The 21,552-nt window shown below is 37.7% G+C and overlaps 1 protein-coding gene across 2 annotated transcripts in view; it reads left to right on the top strand.

Annotated features, from left to right (window-relative positions):
• The first annotated feature begins 13,847 nt into the window (after nt 1–13,847).
• Nucleotides 13,848–21,552, top strand: part of LOC117209962 — a 248,147-nt gene continuing 240,442 nt past the window's right edge. Inside the window, exons 1-2 of one of the 2 annotated variants that reach the window (XM_033452451.1) lie at nt 13,848–14,693; nt 18,296–18,464. The gene's annotated coding sequence lies outside the window, so the exon portion shown is untranslated. The remainder of the gene's footprint in view (nt 14,694–18,295; nt 18,465–21,552) is intronic. The other variant, XM_033452452.1, reaches the window with a different exon arrangement.

Genomic DNA, 21,552 nt, shown 5'->3' with positions numbered 1-21,552 from the left:
ATACGTTTCCATAGATTTAGTAAATTCATTGGAAGGATAAATATCTTAAAAATAACAGTTTTATATATTTTTAAAAACATTCAGATGTACATTTGAAAGTAGAATATGCAACTTGTACACCTAAGAATGTTTCCGCTCAAACAGAGCTATTTAGAAGCATCGTTTAAAATGTACAGTGTAGTTTCATAGAGATTAATAATTTAGTTTTAATCACATTATAGATAGTAATTAATTAAATGCCTTTGTACACGTACGTAGAGTTGTTTCGTGTGGAGATTCTTCAACCATAATTAGACGTTTTTAAATATTTGATTGCTCCCTGATGCGAAAACTTTGTTACTTTAATTAGTTTCTGAGTTAACACTGTAATATATTATTTGTTTGCATCGGAAATTAATTACATCTCAAATATCAATCACTTATTAATGACTTATTCCTCTCAAGTATCTAAGTTTTAACCATTCTTCTCTTATATAAATCTTTAGAATCTCTTGTTTAGAAACTCTTACTATAATCCATATAATTATATAATCCACTAGCAACTTCTAATAATTTCTTTCTAGACCATTTTCTTGAAATAGTATGCATTAATTACGATCATATCGTATTTTTGAGTAAACAATTGGTGTATGACGACGAAAATGCACTAACGTATATATTCATTTCGCACAGGAATTTTAACCTTTTAACTATTGTCTGTATTCCATGTCGAATTAAATTATCCGAACAATACTTGGTATTAAATAACGTATTATCAGAATTACGAGCGGTAATTTGATAGAGTCGTTCTTTGAATTTCACGAAAAGGATACGTGGAAATTTGGTTGAAAGAATCGATAAAAATTTCACTTACGCTCTTTCAATTTCATTCTTCAGCTCGTGACGTTTTATCAAATTTCATCATTTCTATCTCTCATGGTAAGCTAAGTTTTTAGGTGGCTACTTCTGTCCCTATACGTCAGTGTTAGACAGGAAGTCGTGTTATCAATCAGAAGCAGGAAGACGAGATGTCGCAATAGCGCAAAATTCGCATGGATGCTGTGAATAGGAAAGGAAGCGAGGTTTGAACATAGTCAGGGTGGAAAACGATGAAACGGTACTATTGTCTGAGGAACCCGATTATCAAACCAGGGGGTAATGTGGCTTTCAAAGGAAACTTGATACTTGACCTCGTAATAATCAATGCTCGACTCACCCAGCGGTTTAATTTTACTAACACTCATCGAAATTGGCGGCTCCACGAAGCTTGTGGAAATCAATTAGGTGGAGAATCGTCGATGATGGAGTAGATCTGTGTTGGTGAAGTTGGAGTTATTTTCTCGCGGTGTCTTGAAAGAGAAAATCTTGATGCGATTAAAAGGTGAAATTTGATTCGATTAGGGGTTCGCTCTTTGTCTACGTCATTGTTGATCGATTTCAAAATTCTGGATAATATCCAGATTTAATTTTGTACTAGCTAACGTAGCTAACCCAGTTAGTTTTGTTTCATCTGTGAAAGATTTAACGTAATTTGGAGATAGACCTGAATCTCTATGCAGCATTATTTCCTAACTAATATTAGCAATGAATTGACAAGTGGCAGATTCTAAATAATAAAGTAATTCTTACAATTTTACATGGGGTACGATAACCTTGTCAAATTTTGACCACCTTTCAAAGAGTTTTGCGAAACGTATGTAACGTGCATCCAGTGATTGTCCGGATTAAGAAGTACGTACAAGTAAATTATAAGGTATAAGAAAGTAAAAGCTATATTGGTGTATTGAATAGGTAGCGGGATGTGTCGGCGCAGGGGGCATCTAGCTAAGAGAAAACCATTGTCTGGGGAACGTGAACACTATTTGCTGGTAAAGTAGATTAGGTTGGTATTGATAGAGAGAAAGAGAAAGAGAAAGGGAAAGGTAGTGGCGAAAGGGTGAGAGTGAGAGAGCGAAACGAAGATGGAGAGAGAGGACGAACGAAACGAAGGAAGATGATGAGAAGAGAGGGATGAGAGAACGGTTGTGTTCTCAGAGAGAGGCCAATATAGACGCTCGAGATGGGATATAGCAATAGAATTTCGCTTACGAGGTATAACCGCGTTAGACGATGCCCTTTGTTGTATCAGTGCGCAATTGCCTTAAGTTCTGATCTTGTCCGATATTGATGTTCGAGAGACCGGTGAAACCTCCGATAGGATACTAAGAGTTCTATTCGCCTTCGGTCGTTTCCTGACTGTGTCCAGTTAGTTACCAACTTCCTCCATTTTTTGATCCTTTTGCAAATTCTCGACAAATCAAATTTCATTTATCTCGGAACGATATTTCGGAGATGCTCGTTGCTTTTATGAAATGGCTTCCCCTCTGAATACTTCGATGGCGAATGGGAAGGACCGCTGCTACAAAGAGTACGCTAGAAATTTGAAAAGCACGCACAATGCATCTCTCGTTAATTCACGTCTCATAGCGACAATTCAAATACAATTTTCTATGCAAGTCGTCGAGAAAAAGTTGTAATTGTTGAACCGTTATCCGCGAATGACGTTTTCTTATTGCATGTTCATAGAATTCAATTTTATGGAAGTGTGTACAGGAATAGCAATTTCACGGCGCATTTCCTGAATAAGTAGAAACGTAGAATCCCGGAAGTCGGAATGTTGTAATTGAAGTACATTCAAAGTAGAGAATATCGTTACGTTACACGTATACATGGACCTCATGGGAACTCACCTAATTCTCTACTCTTAACTTCATATCGCTTTATCTGGCATTTTAGGTTGAACTAGGAACTAGAATGGAAATGCCTGGCAGTCCGATATTCGACCATAATGCTGAATTTAATTAGATGTCATTGCAGTAATTTCCATAAATTCTCTTCCTTCGTTTCACTTTATCGATGCTTCTTTTCTTTCTTCTTCGCGCATACGGACACGAATTTCTTGCAGATTGGGATAAAAACAGCTGTAAGGAAATGCCGCTTAAGCGCGATGATAATCGTTTCATCAAATTTTCAATTTCATATATACCAGTCTTGGTGATGTATAATTTTTCCCTGAATACGCGTTGCATTATCTATATTACTGATCGAAAGAGTTTAGAAATGGCACGAGCGGTGCGCATTACGTTATTCATAATATACGACATCGTATATTTAAATTGTAGGAATATGCTCAACGCAGATGTTCTTGTTCGAAAAGTAGATACCGTATTCGCGCGGAAATTGTTGTAGCCGCGAACGTGAGCATTCTTAAATGTTGCATAGAGCGTTTCGCCTGCAGACACGAAAGCCGATATGGCAGAATAAACAAGGAGAACGAACAACGTTGTTTTATACGCTATTGGCGATTCGTGGTTGAAACGCGCCTCTATGCTGTACAACCGTGTTGTGGGCGTAATTTAATAATGAATACGTATGCGCACGTGAAGTGGTACCTGCTGATATGTAGGTACGTAACATCTGGCGGCCTATGAAATGCACGACTGAGCAGTCTGCAGTTGAACGTTACGACCGGCAAGAGTTATGAGCCTCAACTCAATCTCCGACTACCCCTGCCTCGATATAATTGCGATACTAAAATCCGTACAACTTTGAAAATACATAAATTTCTCTCTCCCTTATCCTCGATTTCAAATGACTCGAAACACCGTATTTAATGATTGCTTTCCTACAAGAAAATAATTGCTACACTTGCGAATTAATCGTTCTCTTTTGTTTTCCGCTATTTGCAAGTTGGAAATTTATTCTGCGAATGAAGATAACTTTGAAACAAACTGGGAAATTTGGAATAATTTTCGGCTAAGAGGTGGACAAAATCTGCAGTTTCTTCTTGCGTCGATGTTGAAAGAAGCGAAAGAGATTAAAAAAGTGAAAGCTAGGGTAGGTAGAGAAGCAGCTATTTTTGTACATATTTCTTTCTGATGAAACTGTTGTGTATCTTAAGCATCATTGAAGTTATTCGTATTAATCACCTTGAAGATGAAGAGAGCCACGCGTTGAATACAAATTTTAGCTCATTCGGTTTTGGTTTCTTTAATCGATCAAAGATTTATTCAAAGAAGAAAAACTTTTTCTGCAGTTTCAAAAAGTTCAATGTTCGCACGTCGACATATTTTTAAATCTCAGTCACGTATTCAATGACTAATTAAACAGTCAAACGAACGAACAGGTGAATGACTCCACTTATCCGGGAGAAAGGTAAATTTAGTAGGTAGTAAATTTGGCATATATACATATATCAATGGGTGGACTTCTGCCATTTGCCGAATGAAAAAGAAGTTTCTGTGAGCGATACCGTTCGTATAAAAATCTCTGCGTTCGCAATGCTGTCGACTTTTCATAAAGACTTCAGCGTTTCGACTATTTTCTCCTCCTCATGAAACGAATTTCACGTTTCCTCGGGTGAATTCTTTTGTGTTGTATTCTAAACTGATTTACATTTCATCGAAATACAATCCACCTGCGTATAATTAGGCACTCCTGATGTCGTTGCGGTACGGTAAAATTAAATTTTGAATATCGATGCGAATTTCGTGAAACAATAGAGTTTTAAATTATTATTTCGCTTGTATTTTGATTATATATTTCATGCTTCATAAATATAAAATAATTTTAATGTTGATAATACGACGTATAATTAACAATAATGTAATTGAATAATAGAGTAGTCCGGTTTTTTTTTCTCGTAAATATTATTCAAAATTACATCACGAAAATTGTAATTATAAGCTAATTAGAGTAATTTACTTCTTTATTTAGGTTCATAATATTCTATTAGTTTTTATTGTTGTACAGTTGTATCATAGTTGAAGATTCTAATTTTGTATTTGCAATTGAATTGAAATATTAATGTCTGTATGCTCAATTCAATGGGAAATCGTTATTAGAATATTAAATTAATAATGACATTAGCGCTGGCATAAATATTAATGGAGCATAATAATATACTGTATAATCTCAAAAATTGATTAGGAGACGAACACGTTCTAGAATTTACATGAAACTATTCGTTTTATTACCAAATGAGTATTAATGGATTTTATAAATTTCGCAATGGAACCTTTCATCTTGTTGCTGTAAATGTAGGACATATGATCAAATATCAACTATTTTTAGTATTTAGAACGTCATTTGCAATAGCACTGAGGGCATTATCGATTATCAATCATCCAATTATTGGCAATTTTCATGGAACACATCAATGATTACTGGAACGATGATATGACTTGATGATCGCAGTCAGGGGTTAACTATCCAGGAAAGTGTGAGATGTATCGATGGGCTGGAAGAACGAGCTCCCTTTCTCGTAGCACGCAATCCTTTATTACTCGCTGGATTAATTGATATTGATGTGACATTCCTTTCAAGATAACTGATCGATATTAATGTGCCGCACCTTACCGAGGAAGTGGCGATTAAGGTAGCAAGATACCTAATTTGAAATCATTCAGACACGTTTAAATTCTTATGAAAGGGTAAACATTTAATATTTTTCTAAGGCTTGTGCGATAAATAACAAGGAAAATATTATAAATCTACGATATCTACCGTAGTCGCGAGATGTGTTATTTTTTTTCTGTAAAGAAAGTAAAATTTCTGAGTGTATTATTTGACAAACGTACTACGTTGGAGCAAATACCGTAACATCGACGATAAACGCATACTTTTACATTGTGAAATGGCGTTCTTCTTGAACGTGATCCATATTTTAACCGCCTATACACTTGCACGACTTATTCGAGGAACAGAGGACCGCGATGAGCCGGAAAAAAAGAAATTCTAGACGTTTGCACAGATGATAAATCTACGGCACGTACAAGCGTGTCGGGTCCTAACAGCAAAATCGTAAAAGATATCATGCACCGCGCTATGTGTGGAGCTACGAAATTAAAGTTGACTTAAGGAAGAGCGATGCGCTCGGTGGGTTAAAGAGGTTCGCAGCTTCCGCAAATTAGTTTACGTCCGACGGTTGAACGAATAGGGATTAAAGCTAAATGTATTATTAGGGAAAACTGTGAAAATCAAAAGAAACCGAAGACAAAGAAGGTTAATCCGCTAGGCGAGGCCACCACTCATCTTGGCCTAGCTGCTTTCCTGGTTGGTTAAGCTGCTCGACCAACCGACCATTTATCAAAAACGCATAACACCTATGCAAGAAAAATCGACAATGTTTTAGCTGTAGCAAGTGGAGGAAGGTTGGCCTGCTTATGACACGGGAGATGGATGTACGAACCGAAACCTTGTACATTCTACAGGACGGCAAGAACATTATGTATTATACGCTCCCTCGCGCCGTACGGCGTACGCCAACGTTGTGTACTTGCCGATAGAATCCTCTGTGACGAGAGGATAGAGACTTTAAAGTGCAAAATCGTTTAAGGCTGATATACACGTTTCCCGATCAGAAAAACTACATGTCTTCTCGTATACTGTGTGTTCTCGACATGACTTTCCGCTCGATAGTCGATGAGCGATCCACTATTTCTACTATCACTTTCGATAGACAAACTAAGGTCCGCGAGTTCATAGAAATATTACTAATGAAAATTAATTTTTTCTTCTTTCTCTCTTTTGTTTTTTTTTTATAAATAGGTTACTGCTATTTTTTACGATCGGAAATAAACAATTCGGGTCTGTATCTCTTATCGAAGGAAGGAAGCGTTTTCAGGTTGGCCATGCGTTAATCCAAGTAGAGATCAATGAAAGTAAGAACTATTTGTGACCAAAGGAATTATCAGACTCGAATGGTAGATTAAACGCAGCGGGATTATAGGTTGGGCGTGGCGAACATTTAAAGCCGACTTAAACGCATCGGAGTATAGGAAGCCTAATAAAATGCACCCACATACTGATGGATCGCAATACCGGCATTAGTAGCTGGCAGTAAAGGTTAATGTTGATTGCACGGAGTTTCGGAGCGGCCCGTAAAAATTCTGATTAACCTACCAGACGTGACAGTATGCTCTTCCCGCCCTTAAGTGCTTAGCCTGATAAAAAAACGCTCTTGTAAAGAGCGAAATATAAAATGCACAACGATGCGACCGGCGCGGCGGCACGCGTTTACGTGCAGCGACATTAGAAAATGCACGAGGAATAGAAATTCTGATCTGTCCGTCGGTTTATTTAATTAATAAATAAGAGAAATTGCACTGGATGAAATGGGATCGTTAAAGCAGAATCGATAAAGTTCAACATCTTAGGTCTCCTTTAATGAAACGAAATTTATCGTTATATTAATTCTTCAGACTTGAAATACTTCTTGACACGGAAACTTGGTCTGAATAATTTTTCTCTTTTGACAGACGCGATATCGATCTATGTAATGTATGTCTATTAATCTTTCATCCTGAACTCTTCGTTTTATCGATCGGCTTAATGTTTATTTGCTCTTGTCCATCAGCAAAAATAGGCAGGTACTTTTTAGTTGTCCGTATATTCTTTCGTTCTGTATGGCAGACTATGAGCATAAATCACCCAGATCTGGTTTGCTAATCCCGATTAGAACATTGCACGATGTATAAATCACAGGGGTTTCATTTATGCTTGTTGATAACGCCACAAGGTAGACTGTGTCACTGAGAGTAATCCTCCTTCTCCTAATCTGTAACCTTGTTAAGATAATTTGATAAGGGTCAATCGTCTCCCTCTGTAAATCTTTAACATTCCGTGTTCCGATAACTTTGAGTAACATCCATTAATTCCTCTAACGACGTGTAAAACCGCGTTTCAACATTTCGGAATAGATACGTTAAAATTATAATTCAACGTTTGTTTGATAATCGATCTCGATGACGGAATTCTCACGTATGAAAATAAAACTCCCTAATTAGAAAAATACTGCGTAGCTTTACGATGGTGACATCAGGTGTTGAGTGGAAAAAAGAAGAAGTAGAACTGGCGGAGGAAAGGAAACGAAGAAGCATGGTCGTGCAACTATGGAGGAAAACTACTCCTCAACCGTGAGCCGTAATTTTGACCTTTCAGGAACATCTGCGTGGCATCTGTACGAACGAGTCGCAGTTACCTGCAATTGACAAATTTCCAATGGGCTACTTCGTGGCATCCGCCTTCACAACAATTAGTCGTGATGAAGTTTGGAAACACTTGGTGTGTGACACTGATCGCAACTTAACGAAGCAAACACGAACTCTTAGGTGTACCTAATGTTTAACGTGGTCAAAGAACTTTCGTTGGAGGAGTAGCGGTGACCGTAAAATTAAGATCGAGTTGCTACAGAGTGTGATCGACGTTTGATACTCAGTTCCCCTTGTGGTAGCAAACTTATTACAAATCTTATGTTTAATGCTTCATTTTCTTCCGCTTCATATCGATCGATGCAATAATATCGTCACGTCCAAGTGTTTGATTTTCAAACGGGTACACGAAATGCAATAATTAAGTTGAAATTAACAGGAAACAGAAAATCTTGTAGATACATAAGTATATACTATACCTTGGTCTATCGGAGATGATTTTGTCTTGCTTAATTAACCTTTCCGGAGGCTCGATAGCGCCGAGAAAATCTTGAGCGAAAATTTCGCAGATGCGCAGAATTGTTTCCAGGTTTGCGCTGACGCTATTTTCATCCGCGTAACTACCTGGCGGATTATTCACGCGGCTGTAATGTAATCCAGCTCGTACAGGCAGTCCGGTAGTTTGGGTTAGGAATTGGCGGTAGTTTCTACGCGAAATAGCAGCTCTATTCTTCAGTCTGCGGTTACGTAGTGTGAATATCTTGTGGATAGATACCTGCGACCGTGTAATCCTGGCTCGATCTAGAGAGCCAGTAATTTGGATTAGCTATTGACGTTGCATATATCACCTGCCAATTCAAGGTGTTCACGCGTCGTGTGGTGTTAACCAACGTTTCCAACGGACCAGCTGATAATCACGTATAAATGTAAACGATCTTTGCTTTCTGCGAGGTGTTTCTAAGATCGCGTCTAGCTTAAGATAACTAAATTGAAATGGAAGTAATAAACAGGTATCTATAGTTGGGATGTTTAATTTTACACCAATTCTTACAATATTTCACTTTGTTTTATCTGTTATATTCGTTTTCGATTAACGAATCGATAAATCCAACAGCTAGTAAATTTCTAAAAAATTTCATCATGGATATTTCATGTAGTTAAAAAGTTCGATGTCTATATTAGTCAGCTAAATATACCGGTTTCGTCGTTTCGATAAAATGAATAATTTGTGCAGATATATCGATTACGGATACATATCTACACAATGGTCAGTATGGAAGAATTCAATTCAGCTCAAGTTCGCGATGGTATTTGTTTTGCCGTTTTACTTGGTACGACGGAGACTTCCTAATCTTCTAAACGACATACCAGACGTACATGTACAGAGAACTTGCACATAGAAAACCGAATAGTCGAACGTGGGTGCGGCTGGTCTCTAGCACTCAAATTGCAATCGATTATCCGAACATGAAATTCCAAAATAAACAGAGTGCCATTCCAGGATATGTCCGATGACTTCTTGGTTCCATTAAGAAGCTATTTGCATTTCTCTTAAATTCCAATATGCAATAATTATAGAATGACCTGCGATGACACTATCGAATAATTCAAATTAGATGCCCCGGTACGTAAAGCATCCGCTTATTCGGAAAATGGCAGCTCTAACGTTCCTTCGGTCCAAGGGAACGTCGGTGCTGTGGTTCTGGGAACCAATTTAGTCTTTAGAAAACTCTGGGCTGAAGAAAATTCAAATTTCAGGAAACTCGAGCTTACAGAGCTGAACCTACGTACGATAGACCGTGATATACGCATCGTGACGTCGTATTGGAAAATTGTATTGTATGGAAAACATGGAATGTGCATCAGGTTTAATAGACAGATGCGTTATTTACAATGCGAAGAAAATGGTTGTGAAAGCGAGGTGTAGCAGTTAACACAGTTTCCAATAACAGGATAAACAATCATTCGTTCGCAAAACTACACGTTTAATGCGCATCCAACTTTCTAATTCTTCGAAGCGCTCAACAGAGACGCGGAGTTAGAACAAAAGCATTCATTACTGTTACACGCTAGTTTTGCTTCCTCGCTCTATGTATATTGATCGGTTTCGCACCCATGTAAGTTCTTCCGCACAATCAGTTGATTGCGCCAAGTTCGAGAACCTGTGTCCTACCACATCCCCTTTTCATCGTATTCCTACGTGTGTGTCTAACTGACTCTTCTTTGTCGAGTGCATCGTGCCCGCAGGTGCAATTCGCGTTTTCCGCTCGATGTATTGCGCTACATTAACGAGTACGACTCATTTACAAATCGCACACTTGGGAGGCGGAGGATGTTGCTCCATTTTACCGAGTTATTTTTTTAGATAATTCGCTTGTAAATTTTATCTGTCTGGAACGTATGCATTAGGCAGTGTTAACCTCCCGAGACGATTAGTAAAGAATCGTGCGATTTCGTGTTCCTGTGAAAATCTTTCTTTTTCTTGGACCTAATTTTTTACTTGCAAGTATATTTGAATAATAAAATAATAATCGATACCAAAAATAATAATTGTGTTTCCAACGATGCCGTCGACTACAATCGACTTGAATATTTACGGTAGGCGATATTAGATACACTTACCTGGTTGCCGAAAAGAAAAAGTTATAATGCATCGATTCCCTAAAAGCCGATACGCAAATGTCTCTATATTGATAGATATGACCGCTCTCTGTTCAATCCTACTCATTAATTATACATACGAACGATTGGTATTCTCAATTATTGGTATTCTCACAAGTCATTATTCTCAATTCCCGCGTTCTCGTTAATCTAGACAGGAAAAGCACGAAGGCGCGCATCCAACGGGTGTATCCATGAAGGCGGTATCGAGTAACGTAGCAACAATAATAATTATCACGGAGAAGTTTCCTATCCAGCGCGTCTCGTCGCGCCTTTGTGAGCTACTGGACGTTTAGCAGTGTTCCAACGTGTGTGCAAGGTTGGCACTGTTGGTATGGGGTTCGTCGCGGTGCAGGTGGTAGGAGAGCTCGGGTGAATGTCTGAGCGGGCCCTGGTGTGAGAGAGAAATTCCCAGGAGAAACATAAAGCCGTGGACAGCCGCACCGACGCGACGCCACCCTCTTTCCGGTGGCATCCTGACGCGGAGCTTGCGCTACCGCGTTTACGTGCTCCGTCACAGTGCTCGGTTGCAGTGACGACGCACCACGGTGACATGCAACGACACCGAGGAAGTCGACACGAGACGCGTCATACGAGCAACTGTTGCATCCGCGTACTCTCTCAATTCCGAGTACCGACACTCTTTTTACTTGCCTCATCTCTCGCCATGCCAAGAAAAATTGCTGCGGAATCGCCTAGGGATATTTGCCGGTTAAACGATGCTAATGCAATAACGTGTCGCAGCTCGATTCCGCGTCGTGTGCGCTCGTAAGGATACGATAGCAAGTATCCTCGAAGAGAACGCCCGACAGAGGATACCGGTAATTGGGAATAAAATGCTCATTTCGAAGGGCTTTCGGGGGAAATTTGCTGGAAAAGTTGAAACAAATTGGACCAAGTCTAGATCTTTGTGTAATTGTCTACGTTGATGGAATTTAAGTAATATGCTTTGAAGTATACCTTAAGCAGATTAATGCGAATAATGAAATTGAAAAATCGAGAAACGGTGTCAAATGATTTTTTAGCGCATTATACAATATTATCGATAAGCAGAGTAGGTACTCGAACGATTGACATTCGATAGAATAACAATGCGAAAGTGTGTCCGAACCGTATAACGAACCATGTACATGTTGTTTCTGCGCGTGTATACAGTAATTCGAAATACATAATATAGAATGAGAGGTATATAACGCCATTTGCGAATCGTTTTGCATCGTGATAAATTTCCCCCCGCTTAAGAGCGGTGGAATGTTAATGCAATCCGAAAATAGTATACGCGATGTTACCGTGTCGTCATAAATATTTTAATAACGACTGTTGATACTCATTAATCGCGAATGCGTCTCTGGCGTAGCGAAATCACGGATTTAAATAAAGCTTTGTGCATTATTTAGTAATTTATTATTTCGCATTGCGTTATAACTGCGTATACAGAAACATGGATATACGTATCGCAGTTCGTTTTGTTTCCCTTTTTGTTTGCCCTTTTACACTTGGTATTCGTCAATTTTATGCGCCATTTTCAGCTTTACCACGCGGTAATAAAAATGTTTGAACAGCACAAAGCCGCACTTGTGTACGATGACGAGTTCCGTGAAGAAGTCGTCGCTGCCAGTGTTTCCAGCATTTTTAGAGTACTCCCCTCCTCGCCCCTCCGCATAAGCGTAGAAAATGAACAACTGTTGCACCCGTCCGTCCATTTTTCCGTACGTGATACCGAAAATCAAACACTCTCTTTCGCTGCTTTGTCTTTCATCTCTTTACCAAGCAGAGTTGTGGCCAAGGACGTGTGTTACGACGCGACGTCAACGCCCTCGACATGCACGCTATTTGACACTGACATTATCGACGAAACAATTGTTTCCCATTCGATTCCTCACGCTATTCGAAAGCAAGAGGAATTATGGAGGAAGGAACAAAAGCTTGTTAAAACGTTCGGTACTACGGTTGACGTATTCAACGATTTTTACCTTCTTGTTAATTAGATTAATTATTTTTTGCGTCATTTTCATTTAGAAAGCTTAAACCGAACGTTTTCTTTTTCTCCTTTCATTATTCGTAGGATAATTTTATTTTCACCATAAAAAGGAAGAATCTAATTACATCATATGAATTTTTGTGTTAAAACTCTTGAAAAGTTTCTCTTTAGAAAATTCTCTGTGGCAATTGCCAGTACATAAGCAATTCGAATACGTAGGAAAATTCCGCGTCATTCTTGTAACTTCTAAAAGATTCACAACTGTTGTGCTCATTCTCCGTTTACTTCTATACCAGTTTCGTGCTAGTGCGTTCGTATTTTCTTCGTGCCGAGCTTTCTTCTTTCGAAAAAGGTAGCTTTGCAACATCAGTTCTGCGGCAGTTTTTCTGGATTATTCTGCCACTGACCTTTCTACCGAGTTTTTCAAAAAGTTTGCTACATTTCGTGCAGTAACATCGTAATATCCCGTAATATGTATATTATTTTTCAACGATTTTACCGCAATACCCTTTTAACGTAGAATAATGAAAGAACATATAAACGAAATACGTGTGTCTACTGAAAAGAATGACGCAAATGTAATCGTTGCGTTTGCTCACGACCTGAAAATGTTGTCTTTTACAAATCATCCATCATTTCTCCTTAACATTCTTTTCTACTTGCAATCAAGAGGGAAATGTAACGTTTTCGGTTGCATAAATCACTCTGTATAAAACATTCTTCAAACATAAACTTTCTAAATATCGTTTAAAAAAGTAGTGCATGTAAATGAAACGCCTGTGAGGATCCAGTCACACCTGAGATCTCTTTTTTTCTTTTTTTTTTACCCTGCGACGCAACGTTGAAGTAGCAATTGACGACGAAGTCGAGCATAAAAAAGGAACTTTTCTTAGGATGTTGCCGGTTATGTAGTATGCCAGGAGATTCACAACTGTTGCATTCGTCTTTGTTCATTTTCCTACCCTTGTTTCGCGTTCTTCTACCCCCGTCTCGTTCTTCACCCTCTGCGAAAAATACCATAAAGAGGAGAGCACGCGTCGTGCTAGCGAACGAGAGAAAAAGAGAGAGAAAATGAGAGATGGAAAGAGGGGAGAAAGGGAACATCCCGACGTCGTGCGTCGCGGTGGACAGACCGTGCGCGTCGAAGAATCGCAAGAAAAGGCGAGGGGCGGAAAGCTACGCAAACGAAACGGCACGAACGACCGTGAGCGCCCTCGACGAGCGGTGTTGGGACGTTGAGCGTCGCGGCGCGCCGTGAAAACCGAGGGACGACGGCGTTCGAGTCAGTCTGCGTCCGCCAGTCGTCGCGACGTCCTCGCATCGCTGTGACTTGCGCCGATTCTTCGTTCATACGTGAATATCGCATATAACGAGGGACCGACGTCAACGGCCAAAGTCTTTGCAGGATATTCTGTCTGCAAATTCGATACCATTGAACCACAGTTATATTCGATAGGAACATATATCGAATATATTTTCGGAGGATCCGATCTCACGATTCAAAAAGAAAAAAGAAAATTAAAAAAGTAGGAGCGACTAATAATTTTGCTTTGGAACTACTTTCGTGCAAAGAGGGGTGGTTGGATGTACTTTTAAAAAATATATTCGAGCAGAAGACAGGACTGTCCGGAACAGTCGCGAACATCGCGATTAGTCGCGATTCGTCGTAAAGTGCCACGAGGACACTGATCGAATTATCACGAGCGTAATTAATCGATATACGACGGAAGAGTGTTTTCACGGGGGTTGTTCCTCTGGCGGATCCTCCGCTTCAATCGTAAAACACCGCTGATTCGCCATTCGATCTTGGTTACCTTGTGCTAGTATTTCGTTCTTTGTCCCTGTTTCACCTCTTTTTTCGCACCTGTGTATCTATGCCAGCCGTTGATTTGTCACTACACTAGGTGAGAGTGACACCAACCGAGAAGGAAAAGAACCGAAGGAGAAAAATAGAAAACTCGAGTCTACTCGTGGACCTCTTTTCGATTTTTCTCTTTTATTTCTCGCCACCCTCTTGAATCACGAACGAGTTTCTATGCGCGCCGCTGGATGGATCGTCAACTTTGATATTCAACTCGATATTTGTCGGCAATCATCGTTCGGTAAGTAATTTGAAAAGTCAGACATTCGCATACCTCGTGTGACCGACTCAGCGTTGCGATTCATTAACCTGGATTAGCGTTTAACTTGATTTTATCCAGATTTTTATTCTAAAGTCTTTCGTTGTTTCTAGAATTATTCAAGCTATTGATTATTCCCCGTTCCTGTTTCTACGAAGGCTTAAAATATTTACAACATTTACAAAAGATCATTTTGGTTACATCTATATCCTAATATTATAGTAACATTTTTTGCAGTGAAGCTGCCTGAAACCAAATGTTATATTTTGAAGTGAATATTATCAATGCAAATCTATTTATACGTTAATTTTCATCCTCCATCGGTGAAAACAAAACTAAATAACAATTTGCACATTATTGACGCATATCGCCAAAGCAGCGCCAGTGCAGTGTAGGCGGTTAAAGAATTTGTTTTCACGATTTGGATTTTCGTTTTTCTCATTTTCATATATTTCGCGTGGGAAATATTTAGATGTGAAATGCTTTTTAATCGCCCTCGCGTTATACCAGAATCGTTTCGATTTCCGGAATATTTCAATCCCATGTGTTCGTTCGTCCGTGTATCGGTATATTGCTCTGCTGCGATGCACGATTAAAAGAATAGACTCTTACCGTTGAAAATACGAGAATTGCGTCGTCGTTCCTTGAAAATCTCGGCGGTAGTTAATGCGTGATCGTTACAGGAGAATAACTAGTGTTGGATTAATTTTCACACAGGCACGCGGTATGCTACTGGATTCAAACAATTGTAATTAAATTCTTTGGATGCTAATCACCGCAAGCACTTGTGTCTCGTGCAAATGATATTTAAATTAGTACGCGGCCTGTATATTAATCGTACCAAACAGGGTACATTTTCGTGACGATCGTGCTACTTCCGCAATGTTGTTAACTGATCCTGCAACGGTAATAAATATTTTTCCGTAATTTACATTCTCCGTTTTTTCTTTCGTCGCTCTTGAATATGTTTAGCAACCGGGTGGCGCGTTGTTGATACTTAACACGGTTCCCGTGAAAGAAAGAAAGGGGTTCATAAAAATGCACCACGATCCATTGTCCGTGTCTGTTATCATGATAACAACGCGTTGTTCTAGAATAATAAATCGTCGAAATTTTCTCGCAGCATGCGCTATATAAAAGGTACATTATCTGTGATTTTTGTGGATGGGATGTTTAGAAATTCGTATCGCGACGAGGAGCAGGATAGTTTTCATAAATATGAGGATTCTAGAAACGAAGATAGCAAAAGTGGATAGTGAATAAATTTTATTCATATATAATATAACTCGCGATACGTAGTGCTGGGAAATATCGAATGTATTGATAAGCTGATTAATGAAACGGAAAATCCGAGCGGAAGATCGAAGAGTTCGTTATATGGAAAGATCTCCTTGACGTAAATATAAAATCGTGGCTACGATATAGCAAATAAAAAGATCAATGGGGAAAATAATTACGAATAAGCGTAACATATGGTCGTCTAGTTTCTTTGTGTCAATGAAAAATTATTATTTCACGTTTCTTTATCGTTGTGTTTGTTCCTTCCTTCACCCGACCTGTGCATTCAAACGTTTCATTTCCTCGTTGCTTCTGTGCGGTGCAATCTTTCCCTTTTTAATTTTCGATGAGTCGGAGTATTTCGAAATGAAGCTGCAACCGATAAAATATTTTAAAAGTATGAAGAGTGCACGCTGGTGAAACTTGTCTGCCACACTTTTGTAGTAATTTAATCTTTTTTCGCTTCGTCATACGATGGTTTCTCTTTTGCAATAACTGTCCAAGTATTTGAAGGACAGTTCATGGAAAGGAAAAATGAAGATGTTGAAATTAACGATATTACCTCAAAGTATCTTTGCATAAAAATTTAGCAATTAGTTTGATTAATTTTTCTCGTCTGTTGCTTTATTTCATATGCATAGAGGGTGTTCTGTAGTTGGTGGTAAAATTAGAGGGTGATCAACGATATATTTCGATAAAGTTATAGCTATCGAGCAAAATTGAGGTCTAAGTCGTAATTAAGCGAATACGTGCCAAGCAAATATTTAAAGTCGAATTTCGCGGAAATTAGGCCTCGTATGAGAAAATGTTACTCTAAATATTCGTTTCCTTTCTTTATCTCCCGGTTGTACCATCGATTTCACCCACTGCGTCTATACACATTATAATTTTAGTAGATGTTTGCAAATAAATCCGAGTAACAAGAGTGGCTTCGTTACGGTTTTATAAACGCGCGCGAAGTTTTATGGAGATTGGTTCGCTTGGTTTGAATTCCTTCCTGCAACAGAGTGCAGACTCTAAATAGACAGGAGGTGAGAAAGTTTCTAAATGATATCTACCTTGTAAGTTCATAACGAAGAGGGTTTCTACCCTCAATCATAACTTACAAGTTATCGGGAAAAGCAAAGGAGTTTTGTAGCCTGTTCAGGATTACAGCAGTGCCAGGCTTTCAGGAGGCCGTCCTACTACTTTTATTTTCTTATCTCTTACATCTCCTTATCAATTTTTTATGAGACTGCTTGATTCTAATTGTTAGACGTAATTCCGTGACGAAGTTACTTATTGCAGTAACAAGGAGTCATGAATTATTAATACTATCGATAACGTCTTAATCGTTTATAAATTCAGGGAAACAATATAAATTATTAATAAAGGATACGATCAGGAAGAAGACGAGAGAGAACCTTCGGTATGGTAAACGAGGGAATGTTACGAATAGCTAAAAAAATTGCTGGAGAAACATTGAACCGAAATAGATACCGTTCTCAATATTTAACATTTTTTTCATTCGATCGATATATGAATGTGATGCGAAAAAAATATCAAAACGTAGTGTAAAAATCTTCTATTATACGTATCGTACAGATTATCCCTTATTTTAAATTGGCTTAATAATGGAACGAAAACATCGATATCGATAACCATACGCGAATATATTAAGCTGAATAGTACTCGAAATTTATGCATCCATTGCGGAAACACATTAGATTAATCACTTATTAATGTATAACAAATATTCCACATATATTCCCTTCAAGGAGAGGAATGTATACGAGCCCCGTTGCGTGAAATATAGTAGATACTATTGCACTAACGCCCAACAGACTGAATTGGTTTTCAACGCGTTCAATGCATATTACCCTAATAGATAATTTATCTCCTTAATCACTGATTTATACATGTAACATCAAAGCATAATTAATTAAATAATCATTCATAGGCAAATTGAAAAATTCCGTGATGCTTACCACCTCCTGTGTTACGTTATGCGATCATTCATTACGTCGAACGTTTGAAATTTTCTTCGATGAATGTAAAAATTCACAGTAGAGAAATTCAAAAGAATGAAAGCTTGTTCGGCTATGTGTGAACGACTCGAATGCATTGCAAGCACATTATGCAGTAACGTAGAGGGCAAAAAATAAAAAAAAAAAATTACGTGTAGCTTTTATATAAGGGAGCGCGTTTGTAAACAAAGCAGCTCGGTTTCTAAATATCGCGCACGTAGTATTTGAGGAATCGAGCTTGTCGACATGAAACGTGTTGGATTGTAAACAGTCGACATTTTCTGTTTCATTCGGCTGTAGACGCTGGAGCATGGTTGGGCACGTAGCTGGAGCGCGTAGAGAAAAGTGACGGGCGACGTAGTACATATGTTAGTGTGAAAGTGAGCCGAAACGAGCGACGAAAAGTGCAAGCTGGCAAGCCTACGGACTTCTCTTTCGATCTTCGATATCCTGTTCGTCCGAGAAAAATGTAAGTTAATAAAAAAAAACATTCATGTCACTGCGTGCCGGATGAAAATGTTAACACCTTTTCGAGTAATCGGATAAGGAATCGAATACATACTTCTGCAATCAATTTAAGCTTCGATGGTGTTTATCGAAGTGAAAATTACGATCGAAAGGTGGTAACATACTGTCTGAAATGATGTTTCTTGTGTTTGAACGTAACGAAGCACTTGTCGTTATCTTTTCTACTAATCGATTGTAGTAATTCCTTAAATAAATAGCTCATAAATTAGCTAAATATTATTCTTGTTAGCAACGTGGAAGGATTTGCATTAGCTAGTTTAATTAGGAGGGTGTAGAGTGTATATTCGAGAACTTTTAATTAGAATAAGTTCGGTAATTTCTAAATTCCATGTACTATATTTATTTCGGTATTTGTTTTGAATAATCTATGCAACATACATAGATATACACACTGACAAGAATAAAATTGGTATCGTAGCATTTCTAAAAAATTTCGTGATCGCTCAGCACCTCGTGTACGTTGCATAGACGCGATTCTTTGAAGTCTTGTTTTCTCTGGAATCAATTGACGTATCGGATTGAAAGAAAACATACAGGGTGGCCTAAACATTAGCCATCACGATTTTTCGGGCGCTTCCGATAGCCAGGCAAAAGAATGTTTCGAATAAAAATTGATCAGTTTCCAATCGATTGTAAATTGCAATATTATGAATTTCGAAAAAAGTTTTATTTCGACGAAAAGTTAAGGTCGTCTCTATTTTTTGTAACGGAACGGTACATTTTTTAATTGCCTACAAAATAGTATTAAACAAAAGTGGTTAGTTTAAAAGATATTTTAACTTTAATGTTGTGAAACTTATCGAAACTTAACTTATGAAAAACAAGGAAAACATAAAAACAAAGAAGTTCCGTGGTATTTTTTCTTCTCTTTCATATAATAAGTTTTACAATATTAAAGTTGAAATATTTTTTTAATTAATCATTATCCGATCCAAGTACCTCAATGCTTTTTTATAGAGAATTAAAAAAATGCATCGAATGGAATATAAAAAAATGCATTGTTCCATTTAAAATAATAAAGGTAATTTTAACTTCTGATCGAAGTAAAACTTTCTATCAAATTCATAATATTGCTATTCGTGTTCGATTGAAAGCTGATAAACTTTTGTTCGAGACACTTTTTTGTCCGGCTATCGCAAATGCCTGAGAAATCGTGCGGACTGATCTTTAGACCACCGTGTATATTTGTCAAGGGAATACGTATTTCTCTGTGCTCGGAGTGTATTTGCCCTAAATTTTTCAGATCGTTACTGCATTCTACTAGATTGTCCGAAAAGTTTCTTTCGTTTTATGAGGAAATAATAGACGCGCAACGTTTTTTGTTTTATATTATTTTGTTGAATTACGTACGATCTATTTTGTTCTGTTGAGATAAACATCGCGACATTTCACAGACTTGGTTTCACGTTTGTATGAAGGTGCATTGTTGTAAAAAACATGTTTGCGAAAGAAAGACACTTTCTGGACAACCTAATATATTCGAATACGTATTAGAAGATATTTCCGCCTATCATCCGCATAGCATTGTCTCGTTATATAGCAAAGAACATTTATTGCAATTTGAAAGTAATCATTTTTATCTATCCGGATCGACCGACATTGCCTCAAATGAAATTTTTCTTCCGCAAATTAGATTTATTCAGAATGGCTGAACAATTGCTTCGGTCAAATCATTTATGGATGGGAGTAAGTATTAGTATTTCAAAGTTGACACGGCTGTCGAATGAAAGCAATCGATGCAGTAAATTCTATACACAAAGCGTGTTTACGCAGTAACGAGAAGTGCTTCCCGTTTTGATCTCGATTGTTTGAGATATTGCGTTCAAAACATCGATAACTATTGTTACATTCGATAAAATATATCCATTGAAAATATGTCTTGTATAAAGTTATTCGAAAGTCACTATAATTTTATATATATTTTTTTTCCTCGAAAAAGAGCAATCGGAAGTACATCTTTTATATTGGAGAATAAATTAGGCACGCAATATCGATGAATTTGTAAAGTATTATTAAATGCAATTTATGTCCAAATAAATAACGTTAATTAACATACAGAAGAAGAAACGTACGCGTTAATTATCGTATTTGTGAGTCTTGCGTATCTTCGACACGAATGTTTCTTAAAAAACAAAGCTTGACGTTTGCAATTTATTTTGTTAAAAAAAATCTTTTCGGCTTGCCTGCGTACTTTTTAATATTCTACTGAAACATTTCCCGTTTGACGAAAAAGTTCTATTGTATCGTTTTAAAATCGTCAAACATTTCTGTACGTGTTTTTTTTAAACTATTATAGAACAACAAACTTGTTGTAATGTCCAGTGTTACGGATAATTAATTAATCATTTCTATCGATATACATGATAACGCGTTTCACGATTGGTAGGCGATTTATGAAAGATCTGTTACGGGGGTCACGTCCATTTACTAATTAGATACTATTGCTCGATAGTGTAGCAACTTTATGGCACTCATTAGTCACATGCGTGTGGAAACATTAGCCGTATCGGTTTTATCATTAGCAGAACTTTTATTTTACGTGTTATAACCTCGAAAGAGGAAAAGAAATACTTTGATTTTCTCTTCGTACGTATAATTATGAATATCATAGTCAGTACATTTTAATGGAAAACATTGATTGATAGATATTTAGTTAGCAAGCGGATCTCTATTTTTATTCTAGTAGATTTTTAAAAACAGCTCCGTTTAATCAATTACCATTTTGTTCCTTTTTCCTGTAGTTTCGGCTATTAATTAGTTTTATCTAGTAACATGTAAGAGCATATATCGTTCACGGTATTAATTTCGATATTTTATTCCTTGTTTCTAGAATGGCAGACATATTAACATTAATCAAACAGAAATTAATTAACGAAACCTTCGCCATTATCATCGACTTATTTATTTTATATTTCGTTCTTGCATCAAATACACTGATGGCCAATTTATTACAAAGAAACATTAATTATTAAGGTAGAATAAATAAGTTCGCAAATAAACGTTATTCACGCGCCGCTTGAATCTATAAA

The sequence above is a fragment of the Bombus bifarius genome, unplaced genomic scaffold, assembly GCF_011952205.1.
Source record: "Bombus bifarius isolate JDL3187 unplaced genomic scaffold, Bbif_JDL3187 scf7180000008197, whole genome shotgun sequence".
Taxonomy (NCBI): domain Eukaryota; kingdom Metazoa; phylum Arthropoda; class Insecta; order Hymenoptera; family Apidae; genus Bombus; species Bombus bifarius.
This window is presented reverse-complemented; position numbering and strand designations above follow the sequence as displayed.